The 23040-nt window shown below is 37.5% G+C and overlaps 1 protein-coding gene across 1 annotated transcript in view; it reads right to left on the minus strand.

Annotated features, from left to right (window-relative positions):
* The window catches only part of LOC124630954 (somatostatin receptor type 2-like), a 139862-nt gene that overhangs the window by 115967 nt on the left and 855 nt on the right, over window positions 1–23040 (minus strand). The window contains exon 2 of the mRNA XM_047165005.1: window positions 5882–5915. The gene's annotated coding sequence lies outside the window, so the exon portion shown is untranslated. The remainder of the gene's footprint in view (window positions 1–5881; window positions 5916–23040) is intronic.

Genomic DNA, 23040 nt, shown 5'->3' on the forward strand with positions numbered 1-23040 from the left:
ACGGTCATTGGTATCCAAAATATACGTAGAAAGTACATACGAACTTAGAAAAGTTGCATTGGCAGGCACTTGCCAGACCTGGAATCAAAGACGCACGCAAATACTTGAGAGATTGGTTCTCTACCCACTAAACCACCACGAATTCCACTAAGTCACCACGATTTTGTCATCTATTTAATGTTTTTTTACGTAATAATACGTGTAATATTTTAGCCACACACAACTTAAATGCGGACTAATTATAATCACTACTTTTATCCCTATGGTCACGTCTATTGCGACTAGTCAGATCTTTGATTTTGCTGACCCCGTAGTCGCTGGCATAAGGGACAGGATCCGCGTACGAAGTCGCGGGCAGAAGCTAGTACATAATATGGCATACGAATTGTGCTTTGGGAAAAAAATCTATCAAGCACTTTGAAAATACCCCCTCCAAACACAACTGCTAAGTACATATCTATTAAGAGCTCAGTATGTGGTGTTCCTCCACGCGTACAAATAATCGAATAATATCAATAACGATATAAGTTAGTTGTTAGCGTGTATTGAATAATTAGCATTCGCAGTCGCCGAGAGTTTCGCAACTGCTCGCTAATTGTTGCTAACTGTTGCGATTGCTCAACTTAGCAACATTATCTGCTGACAGTGCTAACTAACGATATCCGTGTTATTGTCGTGTCGAGGCCTCATCCGATGTACACATCCTAGAAAAATAATAGTTTAAAAAAACTAAAAAACACGCTTTTTATAGAAAAACGAACTAAAAAATAGAAAATAAATTTTAACGAATTTAAATTAAGAAAACAGTGTTAAAAATTTCAATGAATGTAAATTAATAATAGTGTGAATACAAAAAAAAGATTTAAAAAAAAGCGTGGGGTGCATGGTGTCAATAGTTATAAATATTTTATTGACAGATATGAGTACAGTGATTTTCATTTCGATAATATCTTAAAAAGCACCCCACGCTTTTTTTAAATTTTTTTTTTTGTATTCACACTATTATTAATTTACATTCATTGAAATTTTTAACACTGTTTTCTTAATTTAAATTCGTTAAAATTTATTTTCTATTTTTTAGTTCGTTTTTCTATAAAAAGCGTGTTTTTTAGTTTTTTTAAACTATTATTTATTTTCTACTTTTTAGTTTGTTTTCTTCTTCTTCAATTTAAGAGCCCAGCTCTTGTCGGTGCAGCTCCTTCCATTTACGCCTATCTAGCGCCAACTCCTGAACTTCCTTATACGTCACAACATTCACCTTCTCTTTAATTTGTTTTAAAACTATTATTTGTTTTGTAGAATTAAAATTCTCTTTAGTATACAAAAAAATGTCAATATTAGAGAAAACGGCTAAAGATAATGATTGGAAATAAAAATTAACACCGAGTCCTGCCTTATCGACTGCAGAGAAAAATTCTAGAAAATTTTAATTAATTTTCTTACCTTATCGACTATAGATGAAAACTATATAAATTAACAAAAATCATATTTTGCAAATTGAAAAGCCTAGAAGTCGGTGTCTAATGGATGTTACTAAGTTAATTTTGCCACCGACTTCTAGGCCGATGCACCTAAAATTAGTTTTTTTTTTGCTTTTTAGTGTTTTGGGAAGTCGGTTGAATTTTTTTGTAAAAAGGTTATTTATTTAAAGCTTTTCAGTGATACGAATAGTTGTCACTATCCATACAAGTGGGAAGTTCTCATCAATACAAAGAATATAAGTCGTAACGAGGTATTTTACATATTCAGTTGTCGAGTTCCCTCGACTTTCTCTGGTCTCCATCATCAGGACAGCTCCAAACCTTCACTGTTGCATAGGTCTTGTCAATACAAATAATTTAAGTCCAAACACGAGGTAGTTTACATATTCAGTTGTCGAGTTCCCTCGACCCTCTCTGGTCTCCATCATCAGGTCATCTCCAAACCTTCACTGTTGCAAAGGTCTTGTCAATACAAATAATTTAAGCCCAAACACGAGGTAGTTTACATATTCAGTTGTCGAGTTCCCTCGACCCTCTCTGGTCTCCATCATCAGGTCAGCTCCAAATCTTCACAGTTAAATAGTGCTTTTAGGCGTACACCTGAGTGTCAAGTTTTTACCCTATGTATGCCTACAACTTTTGAAGGTTGCCCTCTATTTCTCAGGGTTTCCATCATCAGATCCTGACCTGATGACTATGGGACCAACTGGCAGCTATTCCGAGTCGAACAAAAAAAGAATCGCGTAAATCGGTCTATAAACCTCGGAGTAATCGATGTGTATGTGTAACCTCCTCCTTTTTGGGAAGTCGGTTAAAAATGGAATAATTTTATCAAATTGGTGTATTGTCATCGGTCCTCAATAAATCTACAAAGTTTGAACGAAATCTGGCTGTTTAAAGTGGGTCAAAATCGCGCCCAAAGAAGTCGGTTACAAACATACAAACATACAGGTGAAGCTAATAAAAAGCGTGTAAAAAAGAGATCATAATCCATTTCCTTAACTTTTTTATACGATCATTGCAGTCTTGACGGTTGGCTCAGGTGAACCAAAACTGTTGATGTCAACAATTTTATCAGATTTAATAAGTAAGGTTATTGATTGTTTAGGAATCATAAAAAGGTCGTTTTATTAATGAGTCATACGTTTATGTAAGAACTATAAATCAAACTACAATAGCCGTATAGAAATAGCGTATTAACAGAGCTATGTATTAATAATGTAACTGTTAACCGTATACGGCACCGCGTAGTGTTGTGACTAAGTGCAATACGTCACTCAGTACCGGCTGATGGATGGTCGTGCGGTGGTCACTATGTACATCGTTGACCTATTTAAATAATAACAAGACGTGTCTCCAACCTCATTTGTTTGCGCTTGTTCCATACATACACGTAATAGACAGACCCAAGTCTAGTAGGTACGCTTGACTGTCTTTTATAAAATTTTGGTTCTCAAAGTAAGAACTAAGTATTCAGAGAAGTCTAAAGGCTTGTCAAAAATTAATATGTATTGGAAATGAATGTTATTATTATTTATTTCAAACAATAGACACCATTTTTTATTTCTTCTTGTTGTTTTCTAATCTCTTCACCTTAATTAGATAGGTATTCATGTGCAAAAAGCTCCTCCAGTCAAATGAACATTGCTGATTCCTACATGCTAACAAGCCAAATATGAACGTAGGTTTTATATCGTTTCATAGTGATCCTCCTGTCATATTCATCTTGTGCCCCAGTGTCACAGCCTCCAGCTGAGGGTCAGTGCGGGGGGGGAGGTGCTCAGACGATAAATCTGCAGCAAGGCGATGTCCCTACAGGCGTGAAAAACGCAGCGTAATTAGTTTGCGTTAGAATAATGGTCGTGTGAAGCTACATGCTCCACATTGATATACGAGCGAGACCCGCAGAAACCGAACCAGGTACCTTCCACTTATACGTCCTTGAACCTTTATCCTTTATCGCTTTCCACTTGCGAAATCGTCGGCCGCTTCGTTTCTTAATTGTTAGAGCTTTTGTATTGTATTTCAAAGATTCAAATTAGATTACATGATAGTGAGTATACATTATAGTTGGATAATATACTAGGAACTAACAATTGGATAAATAGATGACACTATGTGTTTTATGATTAGCAGTGTAAACAGTTGACCGTTACTGCATTGTCCCTGTATTCATACAAATTATTAGCAGAGCAGTGCTAATATTTGTTTACTCTAAACTAATTTACCGCGGCGGCCCCTGTGCACTGCGATAACGCATACATGCACATATTTGCACAGGACTCGTGGAAACGCATAATGTTGGCACTTCACACAATGACCGGGGATAAGTACCGGCTCGAGTGGGATTATGGTTAATGTGTAGATCAGATAGTGCTCATGTTTACATTATATTTTATTAATTTAGCAAGCGAGCCGTGATTGTTGCCGGAGAGCCAGGCGAGCTAATACTGCTTGCTGAATACCGCGTACCCTACGCCGTATGGTGTTATCATACTTTAGTTCTATATACGCTTCATAGAAAAATATTTCAGTGAATGTAAGACACGTAAACGTGTCAGGGTACTCTTACAGAGTAGAGGAAACCAAACCATTGAACAGAGGTACTGACTCATAACATAAAAATTCAGTTGAAGTCGTAGAAGTACCAATACAATATGACGAGACGAGTTTATTTCCATTAAATATAAAATAATTTTATAAAAAAATCTTTAATAAAAAAAGCCTTATTTGTCTTCATGTTATTTTTGGACATTCATAATAAAACATGTTATTACAAATGTATTTTGTGGGTATCCTAATGTATTGTTTATATGAATAACAGTTGTCTGACAATAACAAGTAGCTTTCATAAGACTGACTCGAGAAGAAGTTATTCGCGGGAAAAGATACAGTAGCCAGCACACCGATCCAAAGAACATAAGAAGTAAGTTAGAACGTAACTTTGTGCTTAAAAGTAAGCATCGGTTATAATACGTTTGAAAGATATAGGTACGTATGAAACATTCAGTGCGCTGATGATGATGATATTAATTTCCCCCTGGCAGTGGGCTGACCTCCATCAAATACTAGATAAGTTGTAATCAGCAGTTGTAACACGGCATAATTATGAGCGGTTTGACTGACGGCTGAAATGAACCGCGCAGGTACAAACACCGGTATCTGTCTAATACTACAGATTAGCGCATGTAACACTGCGTGAACCTGATTGTAAATTAAAACACCTTTTATACATACTGGAAAAACAAGGTGAAACCGCGGAGCACATCTTGTGTTTATTTACATATTTATACAAAGTATAAGTAGTACAATATATGTAAGCGGACGTCTTATCACCATCAATGAACAAATTCATGGGTGATGTGGACACAAAACTCATTCACACCAACTAACTATCACTCCCGGAAGCGTTTGCGCAGGTAAGTTGCGCAAATATATCAAGATATACCTATAGCCTTAGGCTGTAGTCACATTAGCAATATCGCTGGGAATATGCCGATTAAATTATACCCGAGAGAAACCAGATTATGAAGACTGGATATTTGTAATTACCGCGTAACTTTATCGGGACTAATTAAAGTGACCTCAATATATTGGTAAACACTTATTGATTACCCACAACATACTCGTAAATAACTAGAATCAAAGTTATTCATGTGAAGGTCTTCCTTTGGCACTTGTTTATCTTTTAATTTCACACAAACAATGACGCATTCGTATACTTCTATGAATTAATTTATTGTAATCTGTGTTTATTTTACGTATTAACAGGTGTGAAAAGTCATTGTGGTCCTCATTCAAAATATCTGTTGTGAGAATGTCACATTTGTCAGCTAGAAATAACACATTTGTATGATGGCTTGTTCTTGAAAATAACATTTTAATTTAGTGCCGTGACTTATTATATGACTCATTACTATGTGGTAAGTCGCGACATTTGCAACAAAAAGCCATTAGCCGCACGCACGTGCGCCTGCTGCCAACTGTACACCGCTACTATCGCGACCTGTCTAGTGTGGACGCTGCCTTATCTTAGATGACAGGTCGTGTGACTACATTAATTCAGTGAAGTTATAAATGCGTAATTATGTTACTTCGAGTATGAGAGGCGTGGTCAATTCTTTTATACAAGTAGGTCTTTTATACAAATACTTATTGAAATTCGTGAATTAAAAATAATAAAATACCTAGACTGAATATTAAAACAAATGTTTAGATATTATAAGCTACTATTCTAGAAAACAATTACAATATGTCAATCTGAGTAAATAACGACCCCATTACACATAAACATTAGTGAAGCTTTCGAAGAAATTACTGCAAACTACAAGTTTGACACATTTACGGTGAGAGCATGAGTCGAGTGTGTCATGATGGACGGTGGTCATATTGTCACTCACCGCTGGAGAACTGCAGCGAGTCACTCCGCGCGATCTGAAACAAACAATATTTAGAATTAATTTCAAACTGAAATGAGATGGAATGGGATGCTGTTACAAGTACTTACTTATTTATGTGTTCTTCGAAAAGAATTAGCAATGAATACTATGCGGTAGATAACACATACAGTGTATCAGATAAGTGTTTTTAAGAAAATAATAAAAAGAACACTAAGCAAACTATTTTTATTGATAAAACATTCCATCATCTGTTGCAAAGGCCAACCTGCGCAGGCGCCCGTATCGTCCACTGCATCAGTAATAAGTCAAACAGATCTCAACGCTAACCCACACGTTATTCCCGTGTCACAACGATTCGTATTGTTTTCGCACACTTGATACAATTCAACAAATGATCGTGTGAAAGGAAACCGCAGCATTACCAATTTGTTGTGAGTTGCGACCGACTCTTTCCAATACTCATTTGATTCAATACCCGAAGACTTAACTGCGTACTTTGTTTATTGCAAGGAACTTCTGATCTACTTATGATAACATGCATTTGTAAGTACTAAGTAAATAAATTGTGTTAAGTTTTTAACAAGTTTGTAGACTGTAAAAAGCTGAAGCATGCAGAAAATTGCTGAGTAACGGCAGTTTGTCATGCAACAATGGAAATAACTCGCGTTTCTTCTATTGTAAATTGTTATTTGTGGCTATTTATTTTTCTGTACTTGTAGTAATATGTCCTTGTCGCTCAGGGCGCTTGTTCTACTTGAAAGCTTCTTAAATATACTTGTTACAGATTCTTGGAAATGAGCGTATAACTTAATGTTCTTAAAATAATAAGAAATACGTTAACCGTTCAATATTTTTTATCTGACATAATTTTATAGCATATGTTGTACCTTTTACCAACCCGCATTGAGCAAGCGTGGTGATTAATGCTCAATCCTTCTCCTTGTGAGAGGAGGCCGCAGCCCAGCAGTGGGACGATAAAAAGGCTGTAACAGTAACAGATGTTGTACCTTTTGCTTAATTCTGAAGCCAGAGTTTAAATAATATAACCAAGACAAGGGTTTTAGCAACACGTCTCGGCTCTATTTATATAATTATTGAATAATGCCGATATTTATTAATGTCCTCGACGCTCGAATGATTCCCATAATAAAACGGAAGCTATTTGTAACATTCGACGTCTGCGAGTTTACAAAATTTATTCTTACAACGTATTTATCAAGGTTATGTTAAAACAGTAGTATTAAGACCGTCTTCATCAGATTTATATTAATTAATGTTCGTTAAGACACCGCCGCATGTAGGCTAACTTATAATAGTATCGTCACAAGTCGAGCTGACACCGTCTAGACACCCACTACTCACTGCGAGCATTTTTTAACTTTTCTCGTGACGGGTTTATGTTCTTGGAGTTTTAATTAACTAATTGGCTTGATTACGGCCGCACGGAATTCTGTGTTACAAAAAACACCCCTTCGTTAGTCGTAAAAATTCAACGAAATATTCACTTGTTTAACAAAAAGTAAAATATCTGATGCAGGAATTCGTAACTGGAATTTTAAAAGTCCATCCATTTCCAAGTGTCCCGGTGCTAGACCGGTTTTAAAACTGTGCACTTTTATGGGTATAACATAAACCCATCGGCAGTATATTGTGTGGGGGATAGAAAGTCGTGCTGTGTTTGTAGTTCATATGTTGAAGAGATGTGTTCCGCTTGGCGCGCGTCCAAGTCGCGGGGACAGCACCGGCCGGCGCGAGGTGCACTCCGCGTCCACCCTAACGTACGACATCACGCAAATAATCCACTTTAATGCTGGGAACTACGTGAAACATTCCACCAATAAATACAAGAATCAGAACAATACTGTTTGACAGTTGCAAAGAGCCCATTTCCCTAGTTTATTGCTTCCAAGTATTCATAGGCGGCGGCAGACGGAAATAGCGAATGGCTGAAACATTCCCAGAATCTCCGACAAACACAGGTGGTTTATTTCGCATAAATGTCTGAAACCGTCCACTAACAGGAATAATGTGAGATTTATTTGAATGGCTAATGTATCATTGTTATGAATGTGTTTGTGTGTGATCGTCACGTGAGACTACAGAAGTACAGTCAGGCGCGGCCGGGACTGGGGCTGAGTTACTATACCTACATTCAAAGTCAAAGTCAAAGTCAAAATCGTTTATTGAAAATAGGCTAGATTCTAGCACTTTTTCGCGTCAAAAAATACAAAATGACAGCACCCCCAAAACGCCCCCCTTTCACCACTTCCTAGTGTTATGGCTGGGAAGAAGAAGTGGTGAAGAACAAACTTCCCAGCAACACAGCTGTCTGCTACAATTTAATTATAATTAAATTACAATTATACAATTCAGTATTAGTCACAAAATATATATATATATAAAAAACACTTGTTGTCCACTTCAGAGCTGCCATCTGCGTGTATCTGTGAAATAATCATTAATGTTATAATAAGCCTTTTTAATCAGAATATCCTTAATTTTGATTTTAAAAGAACTGTCCGTTAGTTCTAGCAAATGAACTGGGATTCTATTATAAATGCGTATACAAAGGCCCACAAACGAACCGTGCACTTTATGCAATCGATAGTTAGATGCGGTTAATTTATGTTTATTTCTAGTGTTGAAATTGTGCACGTCACTCTTTTTACTAAATAACTCTATGTTTTGCCTTACATATATTATATTGGCATAAATATATTGAGACGCCACAGTCAGAACACCAATATCTTTAAACCTTTCCCTTAGGGAGACTCTAGTACCTAGTCGGTATATAGCACGGATAGCACGCTTCTGTAACACGAAGACATTTTCTATGTCGGCAGCATTGCCCCACATAAGAATTCCGTAAGACATAACACTGTGGAAATAACTGAAGTATACTAAACGCGCCGTGGCTACATCGGTGAGAGCTCTTACCTTTCTGACAGCGTACGCAGCAGAGCTTAGTCTATTCGTGAGGCCAGTTATATGCTCACCCCATTGAATTTTGGAGTCTACAGTTATTCCTAGAAAAGTGGTAGCTTGGACCGTTTCAATTTCCTCATTATTTAAAACTACACTGGGGCCGAGATTTTTCACGTTTGGCAAAGCAAATTTAATACATTTGGTTTTCTTCGCATTCAAAACCAAATTATTGGCTGTGAACCAGTGCGTTACTAACGAGAGAATAACATATTCATAGAATAACATATTCTCATTCAGAGAATAACATATTCAACCCACAAAATTATCCAACAACTGCACAATTGCGCATAACAACTGATCTCTTTAGCAACTCCAGTTAAACAGTGTGCCACTTGAATAGCGTTTCTTTATGCAGATGTGCTTACAGTTGAGCCGGCGTGGAGCCTGGTAGTGAGGAGTCGCAGGCGAGGAGCATTAATATTCAAAGGCAGAGTTGAGCAGTAACCAGTAGTGGCCACTCCAGACTTGCGAGCGCTCCCCCCTGTGCAGCCGACCAGAGCGACTCGATCGCTTTGAGACTCGCGTTTCTTACGACGAGATGTCTGGATTAAAGCAACTCCTTATTTATTTTCAGTTTGAATTTCATCGGAAATTTGTACCGATCTACAGAGGAATGGGAAATATTTTAAAAGAAAATAGAGAGCCTAACAACAGATTATTATAAAGCCTGACTAATCGGCTTAGCAAGAATTAAATAAACCGGCCAAGTGCGAGTCGGACTCGCGCACCGAGGGTTCCGTACCAATCCTGTATAGATAAAAAGCGAGTCTCGCGCCAGCCGCAACTTTCCACATAGATAGGTTTGACTGCCATTGTGGGATCGATAGCAAAGATCAGATATAGTTATGGGAACTCCTTTACAATTTATAACGTAACCTTGTGTTGGAGCTTATTTTATTTTAGGTGATGAGAATTCACTACTAATGGGATCTTTTATTTTTGAGGGATTAATCACCTAACGAGCCCCAGTTTCAGGTTTTTTTCGAAACTGCCTGACGACTTGTAACTGTCGAATTGTAACAACGACTGCTAGAGAGTAGGATTCGGGGCTGCTGGCTTTATGTTTCTAGAGCCTTGACAAAAGTGTAATTCTGTCCCTTTCTTTGTTTTATAAAGTCGGCTTTATTTTATTTTGTAGCATTTTACAAACAAATCCAACTTCAAACATATAAAAAAGCAACAAGAAAACAAAAGCAAGAAAGAAATTAAAAAGATGTTAGGTGCATCGGTCTAGAAGTCGGTGTCTAGAGGATGCATTATATTTATTTTAGCACCGAGATCTAGACCGATGCATATAAACAGTTTTCTTGTTGATTTTAGAAGTTGTTTTTTTTTTTGTAAAAAGTTTTTATTTTTAACTTTTGTGAAAAGTTCTCGTCAATACGAATAATATAAGCCCAAACACGACGTTACTAAATCATACCGTTGAGGAGTTCTCTCGACTTTCTCACGTCTCCATCATCAAGAAAGCTCTAAACCTTCACTGTTCGATAGTATCACCAGACATACATCTGAGAATCAAGTTTTAATCCTATGCATGCCTACAATTTCTGATAGTTGCCCTCGATTTCTCAGGATTTCCATCATCAGATCCTGACCGAATGACAATGGAAATAAACGACGAGTATACTCTTTTACTAAAAAGAAATGATTTCTCAAATCCGTCAAACTTGGTCGTTTAAATTCCCCATTAAAATGAGGAAAATATTTGATTTGATTTGATAATATTTTAATATTTTATGTAACTTCAAATTTATCATTTTCGCAATTTTTCCTTTATCTGTACTATATAACGTTGCTTCTTGCCGAATTTCAAGATTCTGAGTTCACGGGAAGTACCTTGTAGGTTTTGATTCCCTAGCGTGTGACGGAAATTCGTCCAAGGTGTCGGTATAACTGCTGTATCTTTTGATCGCGTTAACTTAGATGTTTGATTTTTTCACTGCCTAAAGGGACAATAGACCTAGGTATTTGGTATAAATTTCAATTTGATACCTTTATTCGTTCGTGAGAAATAAGGTAGTAAGTTTCATTTTATTAAAATATTTTTTTTAACATTATATAACTGAAAAAATGAGATTTTCGTAATTTTTCCTATATTTGCATTATATGACAATACTTCATGCCAAATTTCAAGACTCTGAGTTTACGGGAAGTATCCTGTAGGTTTTGATTCCTTTGCGAGTGTCGAAAATTTGTTGAAAATATCGACATAATCGGCTGTATCTTTTGATTGGCTTGGCTTAGAAGTTTGATATTTTCACAGCTTAAAGGGACAATAGACCTGAGTACTTCATGTGAATTTCAGCTTGATACGTCCACGCGTTCTTGAGATAAAGGGTCTTGACAGACAGACAGACAGACAGACAGACAGACAGACAGACAGACAGACAGACAGACAGACAGACGGACAACAAAGTGATCCTATAAGGGTTCCGTTTTTTCCTTTTGAGGTACGGAACCCTAAAAAACAAAACGCTTAGGTATTTAGGCTGATACCTACTTAGCAAAAAATCCTTGATTATAAAATTAATAAAATAAGAAAATTTTAGCCTTGATGCTAAACACACCCACTCAAACTAGTCTCGTTTATGGCGCGATATTTAATGGGTCCTTTGCTGTGAGATGAAATCTGTCGGGAAGTGGGAGCGGCACGTGCGTCAGATTAACTACCTGTATCGCGGTGTAAGCTTACTCTCACGCCAACTGAACGAGGCCAACATATCGTCTTATCAGTTAGATAGCGTCCCATACACGTGGAGGTGTTTAATGTTATACTAAGATCATATTACAAACGATTGATTCAAATTAGATCTGAGTATGATATAACCTGTCTACGATTGCCAAAAATATCTAACAGAACTTCAAATATCTGTGAATATTGAGGAGATTGTATCCACCCGTGAGTAAAGCTAAGTGAATTCTAAGCGAGTTGCTTACGGCGCGCGTGCAGTACCTACTACTGCATGTTATCACAAAAAGCTCCGTCGTTGTGTGCGCGCCCTAACGCGGCCGCAGTCTGGACAGCCGCGAGATTTATGGCGCCCAGACAAAAACTGTCGCCGCCTGAACACTGGGCAGAAGGTCGGTGCATATGCCAACCTTATCGAGACGTCCAGTTTTATAGAAAAAATACTATATTTAGAAAAGTACCACTGTATAATATTAACTACAATTTTCATATTTATCGGCAATAAAAGCTAATACAAACACAAAAAAACATAGTACCATTTAAATGGCCATAAAGATAATATGCCTCGTTAAACAAACAGATATTAAATACCGCTCACAGCACATAACAGAGCTGCGTGAATTGTGAAATTATATGAAATATTTATTGTACTGAATATTTGAACATACGCATGATTGCCTCAACATTAATAAACAAATTCCGGCGCATTACCTCAACTGGTTAAATAATAACACTGATTCATTATGACGCCGTACAACAACATATTCAAATTGTACCTCTTCATGGACAGTCATCGAAACTGGAGTGATGGAATCATTGCGACACTATATTAAGTCTTTAGTGTAAAATATACCTGCTGCTTATAGATAAAAACCATAGTTGTCGAGAGAAGGGAAAAAGGCCACTTAGTTCTCCCTCGAAACCACGTTAAGATAAGCAGCCGCCAGGCCGCGCCGCACAATGGCCAATATTAAATCTTAGATTAGAAAAAAAATGTAGGCAGCCATCTTAAGATAACTGAGCCTAGATTAATATCGTTGCTGTACAAAAACGTCTCGAAATACGAAGATGAATAATTTCGGAGTCGGACAGTTTTTTGTATTCGTAGGTACTGTAGCCCTAATTAGTTTGTGAGCGACGCCGACCAACGTCTTCATTATTGTGACGCCTTCTATGCGTAAAAACTTCTCGACTTTTTGTATTTAAACAGTAACAAAGAATTATGCAAGTTATTTAAATTAAACTCAGTTTTAAACGGTTTGTAGACTACGCGATTCCTTCCAAATACATTTGCCCCAGCCCTTGCGAACACCGGTGACATTTGCGCATGAGTCAATAAAATGATCGGTCATGGAGTCACAGGATCGGGCGCGTTCTATTAATGCGCTCGACTGACCGTAACGAGCTCCAAACGTTCGCCGACTGGTCTTCATACACTGATCGTGCTAACAAATATTTCCCTAACATTTCTCAAACCTTTTTTCCTAAAATCATTTACTAGAGAGGATGGTACAAATTGCTAACTAGTACCTAACTTAAACTGTTTTCAATCGTTGACTTCTAAGTGAATCGAATTCACGCGCCTAATTTCCTTCGTGAGTAATTGTCTATAATGAACTCATGTGAATTAATGCTCAACTTTCCTTGTGTCGGTGCATTAGCGACCATTGGCTGAACGAATTAATGAATGAGTTCGGATCTGGTTAATAAATGACGCATTAATGGCGGAAATGGCCGCTACCCTCGGACCACAATATTGCGAACACGATACTCCAATACATGGGTACGTATATAATCCTTGTATTAATATTAGTTGCACATTATGTGAATGCTGTTCATTACTGGCTCTTCAATTAGCGCTCTCCAGCTAATGGGTGCTAAAAGTGAGTACAAATGGGTGCAAAGTGGAATATAATTTGAGTGTATCAATTTGTGGAATATGATTTTTCTTTAATCAGTATCAAAACTAGAGTTGAACATAAGTCTGACACCAGTCTAACCAAGGGGTATCGGGTTGCCCGGGTAACTGGGTTGAGGAGGTCAGATAGGCAGTCGCTTCTTGTAAAGCACTGGTACTCAGCTGAATCCGGTTAGACTGGAAGCCGACCCCAACATGATTGGGAAAAAGGCTCGGAGGATGATGAGTTGAACATGTAAAATAGGTAGGAATATTTTTATTTTTTTTTCAAGTAAGCACAAAATAAGCATGGTTTCTGTTCACAGCCGGCGGCCGGGGCTCGATGGCGCGTGTTTTGTTTGCGTTGCCCCATTTTTATTGCCCGATTGCCTTTACTGGCTTCACTTTCCTCTAAGAAAGGGAAATATTTCCAATTATTCCATATTGATTCGGCCCTATAAAAATAAGAACGATTTGAGACCGCATTTCGCTGAAAATCTTACAATAAATACACGTAATTTAATACGAAACATTGTTGGTGTATTTTGTTAAAAATTACTCCAACAGGGAAACGTTTCATTTATTTTTTCCTAAAACGCAGAATAGTTGGTTGCTACTTGCTAAAACACCTGCCACAGAAGGAATTTCCCAAAAGCGATAGAAGGTCCCGATAACAAAAAACTTCTCTCCCATGTCACCCTGATTGACATATTGTGGTGTTTCACTTTTACCCATTCCTATGTCACTAACTGAGCGAGGTTTCACACGTAAATAAATACACCTACGATATATACCTATTACTTAAACTTAGCGGAATAAAGGAAAACCAAAATAGGAATTTGATTGAAGTAATCAACAATCACCAATCCAAGATAGTAATATTTCTAAGACCTATCTAATGTACATTTTATTTAGTACTAGCTTCTGCCCGCGACGTCGTACGCGGATCCTGTCCCTTATGCCAGCGACTACGGGGTCAGCAAAATCAAAGATCCCCCTTCAAAGACCGTTGACGGGAAAACAACGGAATACGCATAACTATTAGAAACGTTCCATATATTTAATTTTTGTACGTCAACGACAAAAGCACAGAAGACTAAACTAAACGCTGAGAACTGAAGCAATCTCTCCAGTGTGAGCGTGTGACTTTGATTCCAGGTCTGGCAAGCCAATGCAACTTTTTTAAGTTCGTATGTACTTTCTATGTATATTTCGGATACCAATGACGGTTATTTGGAGGGGACGTTAAACTGTAGGTTCCGGCTGTCATTGAACATTCTTGGCAGTTATGGGTAGTCGGAAGCCAGTAAGTCTGACCAGTTTTACCAAGGGGTGTTGGGTTGCGCGGGTAACCGAGTTGTGGAGGTCAGATAGGCAGTCGCTCCTTGTAAAACACTGGTACTCAGTTGCATCGTGACTGGACGCCGACCCTAACATAATTGGGACAAAGGCTCTTGAGATAATAACGACAATAATAATGGGATATAAGCTCCGCAGGACATCTGAGGCTGATGACGGGGAGTAGCGACCCCGCGGGGCTATATATACCCAGTGCTCCAGGGAGAGTATACTGTCCCCCGTCTCCGGCCGGCCGGAGTGAACCATGACGGGGGTAGGGCTCACGCCTCTGCCTTGCCTTCATTGGCCATCCAGAGTGGAGTCGCTAGAGCAGGGTTAGTAGCCCTTCTCGGAGGGCAGGTGCCTCGTGGTAAGTGGCAACTGGGCCGGTGATGCTGGACCCACAGGGAGCGCGTGATCTGCGTTTAAATTCCGTCGAGGTATCCTCGCTCTTCAGCCGCTCTGACTCCGACTGATTTCCGGGGGGCCAGTAAGTGAGGTGGCGAGTCTCCACCTGCCATTTTTACATGTATCTAATACATTGTCACCGGGAGATGTCATAGTTCCCTATGTCCTAATCCACTAACATCCCATCACAATAGCCCAAGTAGTTAACAATAGTTTAGTACAGAACCGGGGATTATCTTTTTTTTTTAACGACGTCCACCGGGGATTGTCCTTAGGTTCATTTCTATAGTGGATAAAGGGATAATCGTCGGTTTTGTGTACCATTTCATTAAAGTTGTCTCAAAAGGGCTTCAGCATGTTGGCTTCGGCCCCACGTTTCCCCCCCAAAAATTCGGGACGCTGTAGTCCCGAGGTCTGGAAGAGACATACAAAATAATAATGAGATATAACGCAACAAAGTCGGAGAGTGGATGCTCGTGACGCCACGTCTAGGTATGTAAATACTAAGCAGTGACTTAACACAAAATTCAAGCGTGTTATATCTTCGTTATTATTTGTTTGTGAGAGAGAGAAAAAAAAATACGCGTCCATTTTTTAGGGTTATCTAAAAGACGGACTAATTACTTTTTTGATTCACGATACCTATTTTGTAACATTCATTTCTATACATTTCAAGTGTAGTAGGGCTCTTGAAGTTCTTCATCAGGTGTTCCAGATCTTCGATTTTTATACGTCAATAGAGTGTGCTTATCAGATTGAACGCTTTTTGCTAAAACGTCATACCATTATATGCTATTGTCTACCTGGGCTCCTGGAGTTCCACATCAGGTGTTTTAGATCTTCAATTTTTATAAGTCATTAGAGAGTGCTTATCAGATTGAACAACTTTTGCTAAGACGTCATACCTTTATATGCTATAGTCTAGCTGGGCTCCTGGAGTTCCACATCAGGTGTTTTAGATCTTCAATTTTTATAATTCAATAGAAAGTGCTTATCAGATTGAACAACTTTTGCTCAAACGTCGTACCTTTATATGGTACAGAGTAGCTGGGCTCTTGGGGTTTCACATAAGGTGTTCCAGATCTTCAAATTTATTATCTCAGCAGAAAATGCTCATCACGTGGAACAATTTTTGCCATGGCACCATTTTTGTATCTCTTATCGTTTTGTTGGTCTGTTGCAGTTCTGCATCAGGTCTTCAAGTTTCGAAGATAAATTATAGCCTTTATGTTGCCCAGACTTTATACCGATACAACAAATAAAAAATCATTGAAATCCGTCCAGTAGTTCCGAAGATCAGCGTGTACAAACAAACAGACATACAGACATAATTTTTTTTTTGGATTTGTGCTCCATTATTGTTTCTAAACTCCACCCAATTTTTATTTTTTTTGTATATTCAATGTACAGACACAGTTTTTTTTACAGATTTATTATATGTATACAAGGTGTTGATTTGCATTTGTGCCATAGCTCAGGAGGAGGACATACAATACGTAAATAATCGATTGGAATTACAGTAGATGGGAAATAACTAATATGCACTGCTTTTTTTGTCATTGTAATGTCGTGGTATTTCCGAAGTAATCCAATTTTATGAATGAAATTTATGAGTGATCGTTGCGTATGCTTTGTGTTTGCGTTTGTGTGAGGGTGCAGCACGGTTTTAACGCCAGTAACATACGCGCCAAGTTTAAATAAGGCTAGATGACATTTACGGAATTCCGAAAAAAAATTAAAGAAAAAAAATTACGTACCAATTTTTTTATTGATTTGGGTCGAGAATCATTAGCATAATTACCTCCTTGAATATGGCACGGATGCAAATCAACAGCTTGTATATAGATTGTAAAAAGTATACTCATATTCCTGCCATTTTTTAAAGACTTATCATCGTGAACCTCCAAGTTATACCACATAGGAACAAAGGAATACACTTACGGCAACAATTCCGGGATTAGCCGTAAAAGTTATCTTCCCATAAGATTTAACTGCCCCTTGCTCGCAGTTGCCCGTACGCGCTTGCCATCAAGTGTAGCTGCTTTAATTACAGGTGTTACTTGTATTAGCGATGTTACTGCTAATTGTTATACACTCCGTGTGTACTACATGGGAAAATGGGCTTATGTAGGCAGTTCATGCTCTGGATGTTTCAGAGGTTTAAGCTAGCTGGCTGGTCAGGCAGGTGATGACGTAACGAACCGTGTAAACTGAAATTAATTTCACTAAAGAATAAAATTCTTTGTCTAATTTCAAATACTAAGCAACTTTTTGAAGTAAGTCCAGATTTCTAGATTCAGGATTTTTATGTCAGGATTTTTTTGGTAAAATCATTTCGACCTACATAACTGAAAATTGGATAGTAAAAATGTAATGACGCGGCCTTGCTTTGTTTGTACACTTAATTAAACATTTCCCGTCTTACCACAAAACTTTTTAACGTCAGTTTAAGCCTTGTCTAAAAAAATGTCAAATTATGACGTTGACATATGGTTCATTTTGGAGCCACTATTTTTTTAGACAGGTGTAAAACAGGCGTTAAAGTTTTTGTAGTAAGGACATTATATTTTAGTATACCTGCCAAGCGAAACGAAGTCCGACCTTTTATATAGAACAAGAAATCATAAGAAATCATAAACTGGATAAATTGAATATTAAATTAAATCGTCCGTTTGTAGATAAGTTACTAAGGATAACTTTAGTAATAACCTGTCATACGTAACTAACATGTCTTCGATGGCTACTTGTGAAGTGCACCACAGTGCCCCAGACAACACAGCTAGCATAAGAACCTTACTTGCCATTAGTTGACAATATTCTAATTTACCATTCGTAAGCAACATTTAAGTAATGTTACTAGGACATAGCAGCTAATGAACATTTTCTTCACTTACTTTCATTGTTGATGTTTACTACATGTTGTACACCAAAAACAAAAACACTTATTATTAATTTGCAGTAGTAGTGTGTAGCCGCGACCCCAGTCAGTACCTATGTAACATATTATTATGTCGCTGTGTGTCTGCTCCGCGCAGTAATTACTCGCATCGTGTGTTGGTCACCGCTCCCGAGACTCCCACTTATTGCCCACAACGAACCTAACTATTAAGTAATAAGGATACAACTGACACACTGTGCTTTAATACATAACAACAACAGATGTTATCGAGTCCCCTGGGTAATATTCTTTACGAAAAAAATCTTAAACCGGTAACTTTAGTCTCACCCTATGAACAACATAGCCAACTAACTTAAAATTAAATCTAGTAAATTCCCTTTATGCTCAAAATGTAATGTTGTTTTAACGTAAAAATATGAAGTCCTGCAGGCATTCACTTTGAAACCAGTAACATATATCTTGGAGGCAGTCATGATTCGAGAATTGAGTTTAAACTAGTACGCAGCGAATCTATTTGCTGAAGACGTTTAAATCTTACGTTTTATCGCTGCAGGCCTTCTCCCTGAATACTGCACAACTGCCTGAAACTTTGATTACCTCTCAAACGAAATGAGCACCTCACTGTATGCTCCAAGTACAGGTAAAGATACGGTGATAAAGTGAGATCGCTCATAAAACAGTACAATTTAAAGGCATCCTGAAATTGTTGCGTCGGTAAAGTGGAACATTTTTAACGAACAGTAATTAAACTCTTCAGGAAATGGACAGTTCGACACAGCTGCGACTGCTGGTGCGTGAAACACCTGTTAGTACGAGTGCTCCTATTTTCCCAATTGGAATTCTATTCGCTATCATAGATACGGGTGTGTGCGACATTTTGTCAAAAATTGTGTGCTATACCGTTTACATAGTGCTTATTTACTTACGTCCTTCTTCTTCTCACTTGTGCTATTTACATTTTTAATACCATATTTCTTTTGAAAATGTGTCTAGTAATTTAATGTTAGGAAAGATGTCTAATGTCCTTATGAACTTATTTGTTTTGGGTATTTCATATCTAGGAATAAAAATAAAGAATATGAGGATCAACATATAAGGTTTAATCCTATGAAACAGGCACTACAATGGGAGCGTGTCAGACCGCGCGGGGTTATTGTGAAACAATGCGGGTTTCAGCAGACACTGTCCTGAATAGTGACGTATGTCATAAACATATCATTCTGCCTAATGTCGTTACGCGATAAGCCGCGACGGTGACGGCTTTTATTTTATTGTTTTATCGCACCAAGCTTAAACCGATATAAATACATCGGCTTTGTGATAACACGATTTAGTCCCGTTGTATGAATTATTACACATTTTGTAGTCCACACTTGACCTACGCCCACGACTGGTTCTATTTGAGGTTATTGCAGACAAGTTACAACTTTGTGAAGTTTTGGGTCAACTATCTACATAGGTTGAGCGGTCCCATTTTGCCGAAGCCAATCAATTAATTTTGTCCATGAGCTGATTGATGAAAAATGTTATGCAATTCATTGTTATAAAGTTGTCGCGACGCCAAACTCCATTTAATTAAACGATATAGGTAATAAACATCTACACATATTAAAGTAAGAACTCAGATAGATATGCCAGTTAATCAATATGTCCATAATTACAGCAATATGTTCGACTAATAATGAAACACATAATTATGAGCTCCACTAAGTCTACAATAGGAGTAACCACTCGTGTTTACTCACAAGTCGCTCGCACCTAATTAACTGGCAATCAATAATCATGTACAATTAGTTAACCAACAATGATAATGACGATAGCTTTATTGCGAGACTGAAGAAAATATGGGTACCGAAAGTACAACGTCCTTTCGTTCACTGGACCACTATAAATGTCCCATTGATTACGTCCCTCTGTGGACACACGGACACACAAGGCGTCACATCTATTGTAATGAGCGTGGCGCCCTCTGCCCTCCGTCAGGAAAACACCATGAAGCCACACTAATTACTAGACGCACCGTGCGGACACATGCAGAAATCTTACTTCGTACAGTTTTAATAAAAACACATTTATTATAGGTACCTGACTAGTTTATTTGTGATTCATGTGAATAGGTGATACCTTAACACGGATCGAAATCTGAAACCGCCGTTATTCCTTAAAAGAATGACGATGGTCGACTATCCATAAATAAAAGATAAGAAGAAGAGACAAACTTGTTTTTGCTGTTAATACGTAAGCTGATACTTCTGTATGTGATTGCGTGGTGTCCCGGCATGCCACAGGTCGTGATTTGATCCGGCGGCCGAGCAATTACAGAGGTCTGTCTGTTTGTCACATGTGCCAGATCACGCGGAATCACCCCCCTCCCCCATGCCCCGCGCCCCGCGGCCGTCCCGGCCTGTCCCTGCGACTGGCTTTCATTTGACTTTTAATGTACTCTTCATAGGAGTAAATCTCAATCATGATAATTTTCCACTGTTATTGATAATTTTACTGCTTTAACGATGTTATGGGAAAATACTACAGATTCTATTCAAGGGTATAGTTATCGGCACGGATATTGAGCTCTCGGCGGAAGAGTGGGGATCGCTTGAGTGGGGATGCGCCCTGTACACATAAGGCAATAAACCAATAAATCGCTTCTACTCAGGTGAAGGTCAGGGCTCAATATCCGTGCCGATAACTATAGCTGGCAATCAACCGTGCTTTTGACGGATACATAAACTCTCTTTTAGGAGTTTACAAAACAAATCTCTCTTTAAATACGTTAAGCGGTACAATATTCAGCATTTTCCATAATTTAGCCGAGTTTATTCCTCTGATTATCCCAACCATAAACATTGCATAGTTTTTATTCTTACCTACACTCATATCTGATAACTGAATTCTTAGAAGTTCATAAATCGCAACATTTTAATTTGGCATTCTGCTGTTTATTTTACGAGTTTGAGTGTAATTACACATTTTACAAACAGATAACGTTAAATATTTGACGACTGCGAGATTGTTTGGAGAGCTGCTCTCAAATATTTTTATTGTGTCGTAAAGTATACGAGTCATGTGTAATGTTTCTACATACAAGATATTAAGACGGCATCCTAACTGCGCCTATCTTACAACGGATCAATGAATCGGTATCAGTGATAGATATGAGACATTCATTCACAAGTTGATATCTTAGAAGTTGCCCGCGTGTGCAAAGGTGTTGTTATCGATGAGATAATACCGCGGTTATCGTCGGAGGTGTTATGTGAATTAGCGACAAATCTCTATCTCCGGTCACCTGTCCGGCTAGCAGATACGAGTCAATACCAGTTACTTACAAAATATATAAATACATCATTACATCAGTGACTTATCTTCAAAGGATTAATCAAAATATATTTGGTGGAATGCAATTAAAAATTCATAAGCAATAAAATACATAAGCGCTGTCCAATACTGTCCTAAAAGCACAATAGTGAGTGTCTCGCGATGAAACAATGTGAATGGCCACAAATGCTGAGCCGAGTGCAGCGCGCCGCGATACTCTGCGATAACTCGAGGAAATATGGACATCGCTTCACGGTACTCACTCAGTTCTCTTTGTTGTTACGTCAAAGCTACTACTATAAATCGCTTTATAACATGAATTTACCATTTAAAAGGGGTGTATAGTGCGAACTAAGAGTTTTATTGTGCACAATTATATGAATTTAATTACATTGATCTGACAATGGTATATAGCACAAGAATTACGTTAATTTAAAGGAACAATGTTGTATTTGAGATTTTGTAAAACTTTGCAAGATGTCATCTATATTTTTTTTACTTCGGAAAACTTTTCCATAATTTCTCAGGTGTTTAAAACTAAAAAACTCAGCTGGAAAGTTTATTATCTCTTGGATCTCTTTAATTGTAATAACTACTTGCTTTAAGTGAATATTAGTTATGTGAATCAGGCTACTTAAGAACGAACACTTTGCATAATACCTATATACCTTTCAAAATTTTCGTTATTATGTATTATATAAGTATGTATTAAATGTTAATTAATTAAATGTTCAGCCTTCATCTTCTTGCAAAAATATAATTATTTAGTATATTAACATCAAGCATTAATCAAGATGTGGTATATTTATAAGAAGTCAATAAAAGTGTTATGTAATATTAACTAAGAACTTCCTACACCATTCCTAGCACTAAAATGATTGTATATGTTATATAATATATCTAAACATCAGATATTAATATAATTGCTGTTAATACGTAACTGTTTATTGAGTATAATTAACTGTTTATTAGTCGGTGTGTAACATATATTGACGAACTAGATGAGATACAAATTCAATCATAATCAAAGCATACAATAGTGTGTATGTTTATCGTGAAGATACATGAGTATAATTACAATTCGATAGAATTGTGGCAGCCATAGGATATTCAAAACCAATTCTCTCGCTAGTTATTCCGAATGTACAAAATTCAATTGAAAAGTTTGATTCAACTTTTTGTATGATTATACAAGCTGTTGATTTGCATCCGTGCCATATTCAAGGAGGTAATTATGCTAATGATTCTCGACCCAAATCAATAAAAAAATCGGTACGTAATTTTTTTTCTTTATTTTTTTTTCGGAATTCCGTAAATGTCATTTAGCCTTATTTAAACTTGGCGCGTATGTTACTGGCGTTAAAATCGTGCTGCACCCTCACACAAACGCAAACACAAAGCATACGCAACGATCACTCATAAATTTCATTCATAAAATTGGATTACTTCGGAAATACCACGACATTACAATGACAAAAAAAGCAGTGCATATTAGTTATTTCCTGTCTACTGTAATTCCAATCGATTATTTACGTATTGTATGTCCTCCTCCTGAACTATGGCACAAATGCAAATCAACACCTTGTATATTATACATTCTAAGATTTAGAATATAAAAAATT

Source organism: Helicoverpa zea, chromosome 6 (genome assembly GCF_022581195.2).
Source record: "Helicoverpa zea isolate HzStark_Cry1AcR chromosome 6, ilHelZeax1.1, whole genome shotgun sequence".
Taxonomy (NCBI): Eukaryota; Metazoa; Arthropoda; class Insecta; order Lepidoptera; family Noctuidae; genus Helicoverpa; species Helicoverpa zea.